This window comes from Gymnogyps californianus, chromosome 1 (assembly GCF_018139145.2).
Source record: "Gymnogyps californianus isolate 813 chromosome 1, ASM1813914v2, whole genome shotgun sequence".
NCBI classification, from domain to species: domain Eukaryota; kingdom Metazoa; phylum Chordata; class Aves; order Accipitriformes; family Cathartidae; genus Gymnogyps; species Gymnogyps californianus.
Window position 1 is genome coordinate 209,180,231 of NC_059471.1, and position 14,746 is coordinate 209,194,976.

General features: G+C 39.2%; 1 protein-coding gene across 2 annotated transcripts in view; it reads right to left on the reverse strand.

Moving 5' to 3' along the window:
* Nucleotides 1–14,746, reverse strand: part of SEMA3A (semaphorin 3A) — a 170,172-nt gene that overhangs the window by 37,919 nt on the left and 117,507 nt on the right. The window lies entirely within an intron of this gene.

Genomic DNA, 14,746 nt, shown 5'->3' on the forward strand with positions numbered 1-14,746 from the left:
ATAACCATTTTACATCCCGCTGGGATAATTAACTGTGAACTATACTTAACTACTCAGAGTCCTGTTCCTATGTGAAATTATAAGCTATTTTAGTATCATGCATTAACATCTTTTCAGTGTATGTTTATTGCTATATAGTCATGGAAATAATGAAATGTACTTTGCTTTGCCAGTTTGCACTAGCTGTCCTGTGAAACCCATTGCCTTATTAAGGATGGCAGTGTTTGTAAGCAACACATTTTGATATATTTATATATACGCATATATGTGTTTAGATGTTTCTATTATATGAGTACATACTGCATAATTTTGTGTGTGCGTGTATATATATTCTCATGTACTCTGTGTGTGTATATATATATGTATATATTCTCGTGTACTCTGTGTGTCTGTATACATATATATACACACACACTACATGAGAATGACCATACTGGCTTAGACCAAGGTTTACTGAGATCAATATACAGACTCCAACATTGTCCAGAAGTAATTGTCTGGGACAAAGAAAGAATACGGTAAGTACAAATAATACTCTTCCAGAATAATCTCCCTTCCTCCAACGATTTTCAGTGTAGCTGATTCCCTGAGCTTGGTTGCTTTCTACATGCTTAGTAACTCTCAATAGATTTTTCATCCAGTTATCTGTCTAGACTCTTCTTGAACCCATGCAAATTTCCAGCATTCATAGTGTCCTTTTGGAATTTGTTCTTCATGTACATAATCTAATGAACTAAAACCTACTTCTGATTTCATGTTTTGAACATTGATCATACTAACTTCATTTCGTGCCTCTTAATTCCTGTATTGGAAATACCCACAGTGTTCAAGATGTGGATGAATTGTGCTCTTATACAAGGGCTATAGCAATGCTCTTTGTTGAATTCTCTGTTCTTTTTCTATTAATTCCTAACATTTAATATGGATTTGACAGTTCCTAAGCAGTAATCTGAAATTTTCCTGGAACTTTATGTACCATAACCCCAGAACCTCACTCTTCATTGGTAATGCTCAGTCCACAGCCCATCGTTTTATATGTGAAGATAGGCATGTTTTCCTCATGGTTTTCCCCATGATTTATCACTACATCATTCATCAAGAATAATTTAATTTGTCATTTGATTGCTTAGCTACCCAGTTGCATAAGATCCTTTTGTAATTCTTCACAGTCTTCCTTTGTCTCGCTATGCTGAATAACTTAGTATCGTGTGAAAAATTTTCTCATCCTGCTGCTCAGCCTCTTTTTCAGGTTATTTATGAACATGTTGAACAACACAGGCCACAGAACAGACCTCTGTGGAACTGTGTCTGTTACCTATTGTCTATTAAAATACATCTTTTTAGTCATCTGAAAACATCAAAAATCTGTAAGCAGCTTAAGCTCTCCACCCCAAACCCCAGTAACTTAAGCTACTAAATTTGCTTCCTTTCTTTCTAGCATGCATTTAATAGCCTTCAAGTTACACTGACACGAGGCCCAAGATAAATAATATCTAGACTATATTGCACCATGGTAAATATCTATTATTTTATATACGGTCTACCAGGGCTTTGAATGCAACTTTTATCACAAGAAACACAAGGCTACAGCTTGAAAATTTCTGCATCGCAGCCCGTGGAAGGATACATCAGAGAAAGAGGATACCCATTAGTAGACACTGTTCTGAGCTACTGGATCTGGAGAACCTCTTGTCTCAATACACTGTTTTTACAATCTTAAGGTCTTAATGAAAAGGGTAAAAAAAAATCATTCAACCAAAACCTAAATACATTCCCAAATGGTTGAATGATTTGTTTCTAGTGCAATGGGTTTTGTAAATCACAAGATATCAAATTCTAAAATAAATCACTATATTATCAGGCATCAAAAATCTAACTTTACATTGGCCTATGAAGATACTGTGGGGAGTCCCATTTGAGTCAATAATATTGCTGATATAGTACGGGTTATATAAACTTGCCCTCGGTTAGCATATTATTATTCTTTTCTTTCCCTCTCTTTGCAAGTAAGCCTAGAAACATTAAGACAGTCTAGTATTAAAGCAGGACTGATACAAGAATGATAGAAAAATAGTTTAAGAAATTGAAAACATGTATTTCAAAGAATTCTGTCAGAGTGTAGCAGAGGAGAGGGGTGTGAGGAAGGCAGATACAACTGACGCCATAACCAGAGTGCATGTGAATATGCTTTGTATACATTTCTTACCAGTGCTCATCTGGGATGAATTCAGATTTTCAATTAGTGATTAATAATCCTAACTACATCCCTGAAAATAAAGCGGTCACACAGCCTCATATTAGAACACATCCATTGTACATCATGGAACAGATTTTTTTGAATAACACTGGTGTTTCTTACTGAGCAAACCTCAGGCTGTTTTGCCATCTGGTTAAATCGATATGTTTTAGTCAATACAAGAGTGGTTCTTCATGTTATAGGGCCCTTGCTCTTGTTATCTGGTGGTGGTTGTTTTTTTCCCCTCTTCCATATAACAGATCTATGTCTATGCAATGAAGCAAATAAAGGAAGAACGGGCTACATGTGTTCTGTTGCATATAGAAATAGATTCATTTCTGTTCAGAATTAATATAATGATCATAAAAGCAACATCATGATCATATGTGTAGAGAGAGGGAGAGAAATGTCGTTGATAATTTTGTAGGTTATAAAGCTAAGAAGTGGGTGGTGTGAACTAGAAATCTGTAGTGTGTTCTTTATTGTTTCATTAGCAGAGGAGCTGTTTGACTTGCCTGAGGCTTGATGCACACTTGCATTTAACTCCAGGGCTTCAGACCATGCTTACAACTAACTGTTTAGGGTCATGATGAATCAATCAGCCAGATGGCCAGCAGTCACGCAACACAGCCCTCTCCATGGACTACATAGCATTTTTTTATTGCTCTTCTTTGAGGAAGGGAAGGGAGATGTTGTCCACAGACGACGGACTCCTCCTTGACTCTCCTAATTGCTCACCCATGCAGCAGAAGAAAGAATGTCATCCATGAATGTGTATGTTCAAGTATTGAGACTGCCCTGCCTTACCCTGCAAAATTAAACAGGTTTGGTATCAAGGGGTCCCCATGGGAAGTTTAAAATCATTCAGTCAGGGTTGACCTATTTCATACATTCAACACAGCCACAAAAGAAGTGCTGGAATGAACTTCAAGCAAGTTTTACTGAATGGAAAGTGGGACTTTGATCCAAACCCACTGGTGGCAATTGTAAAAGTCAGTGCACTGCAGCTGCTGTGGACAGATAGGATGACTTCAAATTTCTGTGTATGAATTATCAGGTATTCTGCAACCCTAAAACTGTCTCCAATCCGTGAAGTGCTCAGAAATGCTGTTACAACAGTTCAACACTTTCTTGTTTTAAAGCAGTCTTCCATTGGCTAAAAGTCCAGAAAGCATGTTTTGGGAAAATGAATTTAAGAAATAATTTGACAGCAAATATTTTGCAATGATGCACTGCTTTAAAAAAACACAAGCAGACAATATGGAAGAATGCTTTAAAAAACAGCATACATCAAACAAACATGTCTGAAACATGTTTAAGCATGATCAAAGGAGAAACAAAGCCACAGCATAAACATGATCAAAATAAAATTACAGCTAAAAACACTTCTCTGATCTTGCAGCCAATGTGAACAAGCTAAAAATAAAAACTTAGGTTTTTGTTTAAAACAATCAGCCTCAAGAAGCAAATTATTAAAGCACACACCTTTTTCAGTCTCCTTTTTCCAGTTGTCATGGCTGTGGGGCTATTTCTCAGATCCCACGACACCTTTGTAGCACCACTTTTTGTGTGCCCTCCTGCAATTACCAGCTCTGCAGACATTTCACTGGCAGCAGCCCATTAAACTGTCCTTCATGAGAAATCTGGCTCTTTATGAAAACGACACCTTGGTCCAGCTGCCTCCATGATTTATATGCCATTGTTTGCTTAGTTAAGTAATGGAAACATGTTTTGCTTGTCTCAGCACTTCAGGTTGAGAAAAAGCTGAGGAAAATCGATCTGCATTTGTTCTTTTACAAATGTTACTCTTTAGCAGCAACAATTGCACACCCCCCCCTCCAATAGCAAGAAACAATAAAAGTCAGAAATTGGATTTCTAACTGAATTGTATTAGCATTTTAATGAAGATCTATAAACTTGAAGGCACAGAAATTACCTTTAGCTGTCAAGATTGAGTAAGCTGAGGGAACAGAAGCTGGGGTCATCTCTTCATCACTTGACAGGAGCCAAAGGGCAGTTCTCCCAGGAAATGTTTTGTAAAGAGTTTGAACTGGATGCCCCTATTATTGTATATTTATGGTCAAAATGACTAATTTATCAGTTCACAGTAAGAAAATTCTGGGGAACTAGGGAAATTTTACGCTCAGTAAAACTGCAATTGCTATAATTTAATGAAAAGTACTGGAGGGTGACTGGGGCCCTGAGGAGAGGAACAAGACTAGGGAAGCTGAAATTAAAGATTTAACAACAAAAATAGACAGCTACTCAGGACTTCATAATTACGTACAGTGCCCGTCCACTGAGACCCAGCACAGAGAGCAAGCACTATCCTCAGAAAATCTGAACGTGCAATCACAAGCGAGCCCTACTACCCACAGAGAGGAGGACTTGCAGCACCAGTCACAAATGTGCACAGCAGAGCCGTCTGCCACGGGCATGCTCGGCAAGGTCACCAGAGGACAAAGCTTTTAATGTATGGTGATGAGAGAGCTAAGTTTGTTTGTGGTTACTACAGACTACACTCAAACATAGTTTACAAAACACCAAAGCTTTTAGTGGTGTTCTTCCAAAGCCCCTTCATTTTAATTCTTCAACTTTACCATCCCTCTTGTCGCCAGTGACTCAGGCAAAGTCAGCGGAGCTCTCATGGCTTCACCGCTTACAGTGAAGCTGCTCAGCAACATGGATGGCATCAGACCACATCCTCAAGGTGGGAATGCTCTTTGCACAAGGGATAACTTGTGACTATTATGGAGCTAATATGAGGGGTTTGTGGCAACTTGCTTTCAGACACTGACATGGAGAGTAGTACCAGGGACAGACCACAGGGTAGAGATGTGATTTAAAGACACTGTTTTCAAAGCCATGGGTAGGCAGAGGTGGATGTGTGGCACGCAGGTCATGCATGATTGAGATGTTAGCAGCTATCACAGGGTAAGAAGCACTATGGTCACTCATTGATGTTGCCATGGAAATTCTCATCAGAAAGAGTTTTAAAGACTGATCATATCTATAAAGCAGTTTGAGTCAAGCCAGGCTGATGCTGAGGAACAATGATCTTAAAATAGTGTGTTAGCTATGACAGTTTCTCCTTCTTAGAAGTCATATCCTGTTTTAGTTTTTAATTTTTCAAAGACTAGTAAAAGCAATTTTGGTGACATAGTCAGATTATAATATGGGTTAATAAGTTTAAGGGTTAGCTAAGGCTTCCTGCAATTTCAATTGTATACGTATTTTTTTTTTTTTTTTTCTGATTCAAAACTCTTTCAGAATTAAGGAAAAAATCTTCCTCTGCAGAATCTGGCTGTTCTGTTTCAGTGGTGACTTGTGGGAATTTTTTTGTGACATAAAGAGACTACACATTTTCAAGGATGAAAGGTATGAAAAATAATATTAACATATCACTCTTCCACCATTTCAATACATAGATGCAACAGCAACATAACAAACAAAAAGACACATAAAAAAAGACGCACAATGCTTTTACACGTGTAAATTCCTCCACATCTCAATGCTACTCTTACATAGCAACAGGAATATAGTCGTTGTGGCTTTTCAGTGCTTTGACCTTGAGTGTCACCTATAGAGCATTCTCATTGTGAGAGATGTTAAATCTGAATTGAGTGGAGGAGTTTTTTTAAGGAATTACAGATTTAGAGTTGGGGCAAAAGCAAAGCAGGGCAAGTGTAGTTCGGAGTGCTAATAGGATACCAAGGCATACAAGCTCCACGCTGGCTGGATAGCTACAAGGAGAAGAACTTTATAAGGTCAGTCAGGGGACTGAGCTATTGGGTGCACCTCCAGAAGAGCCAGGTTTCCTGTAAAAGAAGCCCGGCAGGCCGAGGGGAGGAAAGGCGAGAGCAGCGGGGGCAGCCGCTGGCCTGGCCGGGCTGGAAGCGGCGCTTCCCGCGGGGCGGCCGGCGGCACGGCGGGGCTGCCGCGGCCTGCAGCGGCCTGCAGCGGCTGCAGCGGCCTGCAGCGGCCTGCAGCGGCCTGCAGCGGCCTGCAGCGGCCTGCAGCGGCCTGCAGCGGCCGGCCCTCTCCCCACTGCCGCGGGCCCAAATGACCTTCAGGGGAGCACAACCTTAATTTGCGGTACTTAAAACCACTAAAGTAGTGCAAATGAGCCTCTGAATACCAGCCAAGGCTTAAATCTCCGGGCAGTGCCACTACCCCGAGGTCTCTCGCCTGCTCTGCCTTAGAGGCATAATTCGGTATGAGTATTTCTTGGGAGTAACATTTTCGCTCATGCAGGAAGGAGAAGGAAGAAAATGTTGATCTCTAATGCAATTATCAGTTTCTGAAGCCTTTGTTCTAAAGAGACAACAATAGTTTTGATTCCTTGTAATGACTAATTATATGGTGAAGAAAAGTGAATACAAAAGTTCAGTAAAATTATAGCTTAATTCTCAACGTAAATTAGATTTCTCACAAAACAATGCTTATGATCTACCCACCCTATTTAATTTAAAAGAGGTGATTATTATCTCTTTACAGAACAACAACCAAAATTAACACCTCTTTCCCATTGCTGACTATGTTTTAAGGTGTTGTATATCTATCAACACTGTTAATTTTAAACTGATTTACTTGTCCCTCAGAGAGAATAATTGGGCAACTGAGAAAACTAGGGTCCTTCACAGAACAGAAAGGAAGGCTTGCAGCATATTGTCTCCATTTAGGAATACTTTAATCTCAATTTTCTATATTTCTCAACCTCTCTGCGGAAAAAGCTAACGAGAGTTCCAGCTAACAGCCTGTTTCTTCCTCTGTTGGTCATTTATCTGAAGTTTTTGACGTTGATGCTTGGAAATAAAAACACTGGAAAGCCTGGGCCTTAACTGTGTAACCTACATCTTTAGAGCTCTGGATGAGTGACAAAAAGTAAATATCACAGTCTTTATGTTAAAAAGTGATGTATTAGGGGAGGAAGTGAAGCATGGAGGCACTGAAGACAAAAGATGTTTCTGATTTGGGGTGTTACACACTTTTGGCAATCAAAGCCATGCTACAGGCCTGCTTTTTGTAAGCTCTGAAGATCCACAGGTGGAGCACAAGTCCCTGGAGATGCCCAAGCGGTTTATGGTAGATGACACAAAACTCAAGAAACCAAACCTGTTCCTCTCCACTAATGTGATTTTCTCAGGCCTTCCAGAATGCTGAGAGATGTGTGATTACGTCTGGATGGAATATTCTTCCTCTTTGCAACTTGGAAATGAGAGGGTACAAGAAAGTGTCCTGAAGGCAGAGAGAGCATGCTGCAGGAACACCATCAGCCAAACTCCTGACACATTGCAGGAGACAAGTCCCCGGCTCAGTGTGAGGAATAGCTGGGGATTAACAAAGCAAACACATTTCACTGAAGGGAAAGTGGGACAGCCTTCAGCAGTACGATTGGCAAAAGCATGAAACCCCAAACTGAACAACAGTGGCTTGACAAGTATATCTTCAGCCTCCATGTATCTCCTGAGACCTAAACTCTTAAGATTTCTCTGTCAGAAATCAGTGCACAGCCCTGTCTCCAGCAGGACCCTTTGTCCACACATATATTACTTTTTTTTCTGCCTACGCTGTGAACAAATATGGCCTTTGTGTCAAAAATCATCTATTTTCAAAATAGGAAGAAAAGTTCCAAATTTTGTACTGCCAGGTTCAATCTGAAGTGTGCAGAAGGGACTGAGTAGCTGTAAAAACAATCTCTTCCCCGATGTCATGTCAAAAACTGAACAGGACTCTGCCATCATCTCAATTCTCAGTGAGGGATGTTCATTCATCGGGAAATGGTCATCAGCCTGAGCCAGTTCCCAGGGAGTAATCCAGCAGACAGCACTCCTGTAGCAATTTCCTAACCTATCCAATCTCCTGTAATTTTATTTCTTTGTTAAATCCTTTGGATTTGGCCACAAAACTGAGGTCATTTTGTCAAACTATGAAAAAGGTTTTGTTGTTATAATTAACTTTTACAGCTAGTGTAAAGCAACTTGACACAGAATCCATTAAAGTAAGATTAATGAGGGATGGCAGCAAAGACTGAAAAAAGGGCTGGGTGAATGACTGGTTTTAACTGATCTGTCAGTGTAGCCCAGCAACATAAAATGCAGTAAGGCATCTGTAAGCAGAAGCAAAACCCCTCAGCACAACCTGAGGTATTCAGTATGATAACATCAGTTATGACAACTTCTTTCAGTAGTCATGTGAGCATAATATGTGATTCCAACTTAATTTAGCTTCAGTCAACATAAGTTATTAACAGGATTTGTACCCAACTGAAATAATGTACTAGTTTATTGATGATGTGAAACTTAGTTCTGCTCATTAAGAAAAAAAAAAAAGAGAAAGTATTTGATAGCACAGGTGTAATGAAAACCATGGAGTTGTATGAGCTAGAAAAGTCTTGCAACATTACCTTTTACGCTGCTCTGTCAGAAAGTTGTTCTCAAACTCTGTTTAATTGGTATGTACTTTTATTCTGTACAAGCAAACCTTCCTTTTTTTTTATTCACTGACAGTATTTCAGAAATATTAGATATAATTACTGTGACTTTCAAGAATGAAAACCTTCTTGGAGTAACATTGTATCAGACTCAAAATTTTAGCATTTTTTAAAAGCTCTGAGGGAGGAATTTGCAGCACACATGCTTGTGATACATAAACAGGAGGGAGAGGAATTAGCAGAAAGTTTAGCAAAAGTATTTAAAAAGTAATAAAAGAATGAAATGCAGTAAAAAATATAGGTCCTGTAATAAATGGGAAACCATGGAACATTTTTTTAAGGAATGCTTTCTACTGACAGGTCTCGCAAAAAAAAAAAAAGCTGAAACTACGCCAGATATGGAGCAGAACTGAGTATTAATAACGACAACTCATTTACACAATCTTGTGAAAAAAGCTGATGACTCACTAGTCCATGTAAAATATCTCATAGGAAGGTTTTGCACCTTTCCCTCTCACGGAGCTTTTTCTGCCTTTGGTGGAAGTTCCTTTAGAGAAACAGGAGAATAGGAAACAGAGACCGAAGGGGTGGGTAAGCGAAGAGTGCTGTGCCCTGTGACAGTCAGATTTTACAGTGTGTCAAATGTTATCACAGAGCTCAGGAAATATGATTAATCTCACTGACATCAGTGGAACACTTTTTACTATTTATAAGGGTATTGAATTTTGCTCAAACAGCAGTAAAAGAATCAATAAACACCAATCCTCAGATATATGGCCATATTCACAGATAATGTATTATCATTGAATGCTTTCAAATATTTCATAAGAGCTGTAGAGTGAATGGGAAAAATATGTAATCCAGTCTTTAGAATAACTTTTCTTTGGTTTTTCTGAACAATCATCTGTAAAAAAGCTCTGTCCCTGAAAGGTTATCTGGTTTCTTCTTATATCAAATCATCTAATAAAATCTTCCTACAAATCTTGCTCCACTTACCTGAACAGAAAACTTTACAAACCTACCAACAGGAAATGAAATTTATACATATAAACATATGTTAAAAATACTCTTTTCCATAATCCAGGAACCTAACAAAAACACAGGCCAGCCTATCACTTTAAAAGGTAAATCAGAAAGTGAACTATTTTGTCTTCATTTACTTATAATGCTTGTGGCAGCCCTAAGTGCTCAGGAACACCAAATTCTGCTGGATGTTGTACAAGAGATGGTGGTCTCAAAGATTTACAGTTTAACCATTCCCTTTGAAAGAGGTTATTTTCCCTGATAGCACTACAAGATGACTCCCCTTCCTAACATGAAACATTCAGCCTATAGTGACCAGTGATATGGATCTGAGAACAGAGGGAAAAAGAGCTAAAAAAGGCCTATCAGCTAGCAGTTGAGTTCTAGTGGGTTACTCTCAACAGCCTTTTGGATACGGAAACTTTCAGACAACACTGCTGCTTTTGAGACTGAAATTGAAATTCTTAAAAGCAATGTTACCACATTTCAATAATGTAGTCATTTATCTGTACACTATCACATCGTCTGAGGCATTCACTGCTTCTGGTTATCAACTATTAGCTGGTGAATACCTGTATACTTTGACATATCTTAAATGTTACCATAAACTTTACTATGTCTTTTTTACTGTATGGTATGTAAAAACACCTATCTACATGTTTAGAAAATCAAGTCTAACAGCCAGCTATTCAACACGGATAGATTGATATAAGTCCATGGAATCCAATGGAACAGCAAGGGATGGGAAACTTTAGACATCACTTTGAAACCTGAAAGCTAGTCATTGAAGCCTGAGATAAATAATATAGGGTGCTCTAAAAATCAAGGGGAAAAAGAAGTACCACTTTGGTAATGCACCAAAATGGGAAGTTCAGGATCTATTGCACTGTCAAAACTTAAAGGCATCAAATGAGGAACCATTTGCCAAGCTTTTTTTTGTGTGTGTGATCTGTCCATCAGATCTGATAACTGCAGTTCTGTGAATAAAGTATTTGGGGCTGCTTTGTTTATTTTCTCTGTTATTTAGTCAAACATGCTACCTTTACAAGTGAAAAATATGTATCCGTTTGTCTCTCCCGTTTGTCCTTTTCTCTTCCTGTTCTCTCTTCCTTACACCACGGTCATGAATAAGGCTCTATGGGCTAAATGGTGCTGGTGGTGACATCTGTTTCACCCTTTTGTGCCATATAAAATCTACAGTTTTGTAACTAGGTATTTTCTCTCCTCCTCTGTTGAAAGGCTACAGAAATATTAAGATGTCCTACAGTTACAGCACAAAAGGGTCTTCAAGATGTAAGATTTGATACATCACAGTATTTCAGAAATAATGAAACTGTAAAATCTACAAGGAATTAACAAATCTGAATTTAACTACAACAGATGCTCTATCTACATTTCTTGATCTTACATGCTCTTTGTGCCTGCCTAATCACAAAGTATTGCATCAAGCCCAGTCCTGCTCTAGTAAAGTCAACAGCCATAACTCTGCTAAATACAGAAGTCGGAATATATCCTTGAGAATGGAGCTTAATATTAGCTTTGCAATTCCTTGCTAGTGTGACTTTTGAATTGTGCTCTTGAACTATCTGAATGTGTTATCAATGTTTTAAATACATTGATGTTTCCACTTTGTTGTAAAAATAGGCTTTTAATACAAGACAGTATTTAGCAATCTAGTACCAGCCATCAGTTTGATATCAGCCGTGACATTATTTAATTTTCAGAATCACAGAGGTTAAAGCTCACTGAACTATAAACAGTTGGAAACATGGAGTGTAATCCCAAGGCACAGCTCTGCACAAGCTGTAATTTAAATCATATTGCATGCTAAGCTGAAAAGGCAGTGCAGGTCCCAGAGGGCATGAATAAATCTGCAGTCACTGATTTGCCACACACATTTGTGTTGGGATTCTGTAACTGTGCAAATGTGATGTCTTCCTTTAGTGCAGAGGACCTGTCATCTACTGAGATTTGTAATTAAATAACCCAAAGAACAAAAGCAATTACTTAGCCTTACAAGCATTCAGGCTGGAATTTACACGATTTCATGAACAAAGAGAAGGGGAAGTTATGGAGACAGAGAGAAAGGGAGGCTTTGAGTCTGCAACTTTATTCAGCTGTGTCTAGTGCTAGCTGAGGTTTTAATGTATAGACCAGGTATTCAAATACCTGGCTTACTTTGAACTCATAATTCCGTCATCGCAAACTCCACTCTGAAGTGGATGTTTCTCCATCTAAGGAGCCAATTAGGTTTCCAGCTGGCTATGTGCCACATCAGGTGCCGGCTTTGAGCAATCAGTTGTGTTAATTGCAAGCAACACTGAATGCCTTTTGGGACAAGCAATTCACGGTTCAGGAATGTTAGTGTAAAGGGGGTTAGGTTCAGCCCCATTACCAAGAACAAATCACAAAGTTTGTATAGGTTGCAGACTAACAGTTGTAATTTTATGGAAAGGGGGAAGGAGGTAGGAACAGACTAAGGGGCTGTATCCTCACATCATTAACTCTGCTGGGTGTGCTGGGCATCTCAGTTACTTGACGGAGTGGTGGCTATGTGGTGGTAGACCCCTTCATATTTTCAGCTCAGCAGCTCTGTCCTCCCGTTTCCCTGGTTCTGTCAGGTATTCTGATCCAGGCCAGCAAGGCCAAGACATTGGCTCAAGAGAAGACTATATCAACTGCCCATGAACATGGTCTCCTCCACATTTGTTCGCATTTTCCTTCTTTCTATTTGTCATACTGGGAAAATAATAACTAAAAAAATGCATGGGATTGTTTGATGTAAGGGAAATATTATAAGGGCATAAATAACAGTGAAAGCCATAAATGGATGTTGAAGGGCAGATTTATATAAAAAACAGCCACTGAAGAAATAAAGCATATTAATGAAATGAGCTGAGCACTGCAGTAAGTAGAAATCAGTAGATCTTTCTTGGCTGCATTGGCAATGTTCTCATTTATTATCAGCTAAAGATCTGACCTGTGGTGTTTTTTAGTATCTAACTTTTGTCTCAGTAGCTGAATAACAAGTTTTAGCTAGTCTACCTATTTGCAAGGGTTGATTTCTAATACGTTTGCCTGTGAGTCTCAGCACCAGCGCTATTTAAAAGAAGAAACCTGCCCAAATGTTGGAGGTGATGAATGGGAAGCTTGGATTGAATCATTAGAGATAAAGGGAGTTAGTGTGTGGCAGGGGGGAACTGGTACAAACCTCAAAGTCTGCAGGTGCTTAGAAACAGCGTGGAGGCTCAGGAAGTGTCTCTAATACCCTTTAGAGGCTCAGTCCCTGGTGTCCCACATGGCTGTACAAAGAAAACTTCTTAAAACAAAGCCATCTTATTTCTCCCTTTAACACAGACTAAAACATTGCCAAACACTTTTGCGTCTGAAGCTGTGAATTTCATTAAATTCAATGCAACTCGCTCAGCGCTCCCTATTTTTGTGTGGCTGAAACCTCTAATTCTCCCCCTCACTGCCCCGCGGCCAGCGTGCTCTAGTCACATCACACTTAACCTTTGCCTTGGCTTCTCAAAAAAGAATTTGTTTCACTCTATTCATGGCTTCAACAGTTTGGCAAACTGCACTTGAGTGCCGCGCTGGGCCTTTATATTGAACACACTAATCTGATTGTTTTTCCACTCTACAAACTTTGGGTCAACAATCAAGCTGCTGCCAGAAACTAATTAATTTGCAAACAGGCCCTATTTTCACAGGGGGAGAGCTTTTGAAACCTGTGTCAGCAGAGCTGGTCACACCATGGTGACATGCATTGTCATGGCATCCACTTTTCTGGGTAATTCTCCTCACTAATTTTTCACCACACACATGAACTCAAATTACCCAGTCAACAGTAAATCTCTATTGAATGCCCACCAAACTCTGAACGTGGTGGCCTGAGAAGAGGAAATTGGTATTGACAGGGTCAACACTCATTAAATTGATGGCTAGAGCAGAAGGGAAAAAAAAAACCAACACAAGAACATAAAAAAAAAAAATTCAGATGTATGTCATATCCCAATGAAGGGGGCTGTAACAGACCCATTCCCATTTTGTTTAAAGCAATTAGTATTCTGCTGTGTGATTCCCTACAAGATTTCTGCTTAACTTTTCTTGAAAAACTGGTTAGTTACTTTTGTGAACAGGAAAGGAGGCACAATTTGGTAGCTAAAAGTCACCGTTTTCCAAGCATCAGAGCTGTGATGAGCCCTCACAGAGATCTCAGAGATCATGGGAAACCTGCTTGAATTTGCAAGGCCTATAACACATAGGCTTTGTCTTTGGCATCCTGCCACCTAATTGGAACTTTCCTTTTCCTTAAACTGATTTGGATCTTTGTAAAAATAATAATTACAAAGAAACCCATGGTGTGTAATTTAAAGTGGGGCCTACACCAAAAGCAAAGCAAAGTTCAGTCGTAGAACCTGAACACTACACCTGTCCTGAACAAATTACCTTTTTTTCCCTATTGAAATTCATCTCCAGGGCAAGAGGAGAAGCTTCCTATGAACTGATGCATGTGGGTGATATGTATATATTTATATATATATATATGCATAGATAGATATGGTCTTTTTAATCATATATTAACTGAAAGTAGTACACAAAGCTTTGTAGTAGAGATTATTGCCACAGGTACCGCTGCTTTAGTTATATACTGAGTTTGTTACCTTCTTGATGTGAACAGACCATCGCTTTATAAAGCTACCCATTGCCAACTCTACAAGTTGTCCATTGAAATAAATACATACAAATAAACAATCCTTCTCAGTTTAAAAAAACAAAAAGCTTTCTAGAGAACATAGAATATCACTGGGACTACTGATAATCAGACAATTGCTGGTGTTTGTTATTCAGTGTGAGAAGGGTACAGAGCTGGGGACACTCAGGATCAAGAGCGTGACTCCTGGAGCGTACTCATGCAGATGGGTTTTTACACAGCTCCTACTGCTGGAGGTGGCAGATGAGACTCAGATTTGTTTATCTAAAGCTATGTCTATGAAAAGCAACTCACCTGGGTCATCAAATTTGATTCTGAACACCCAAGCGAGATCATC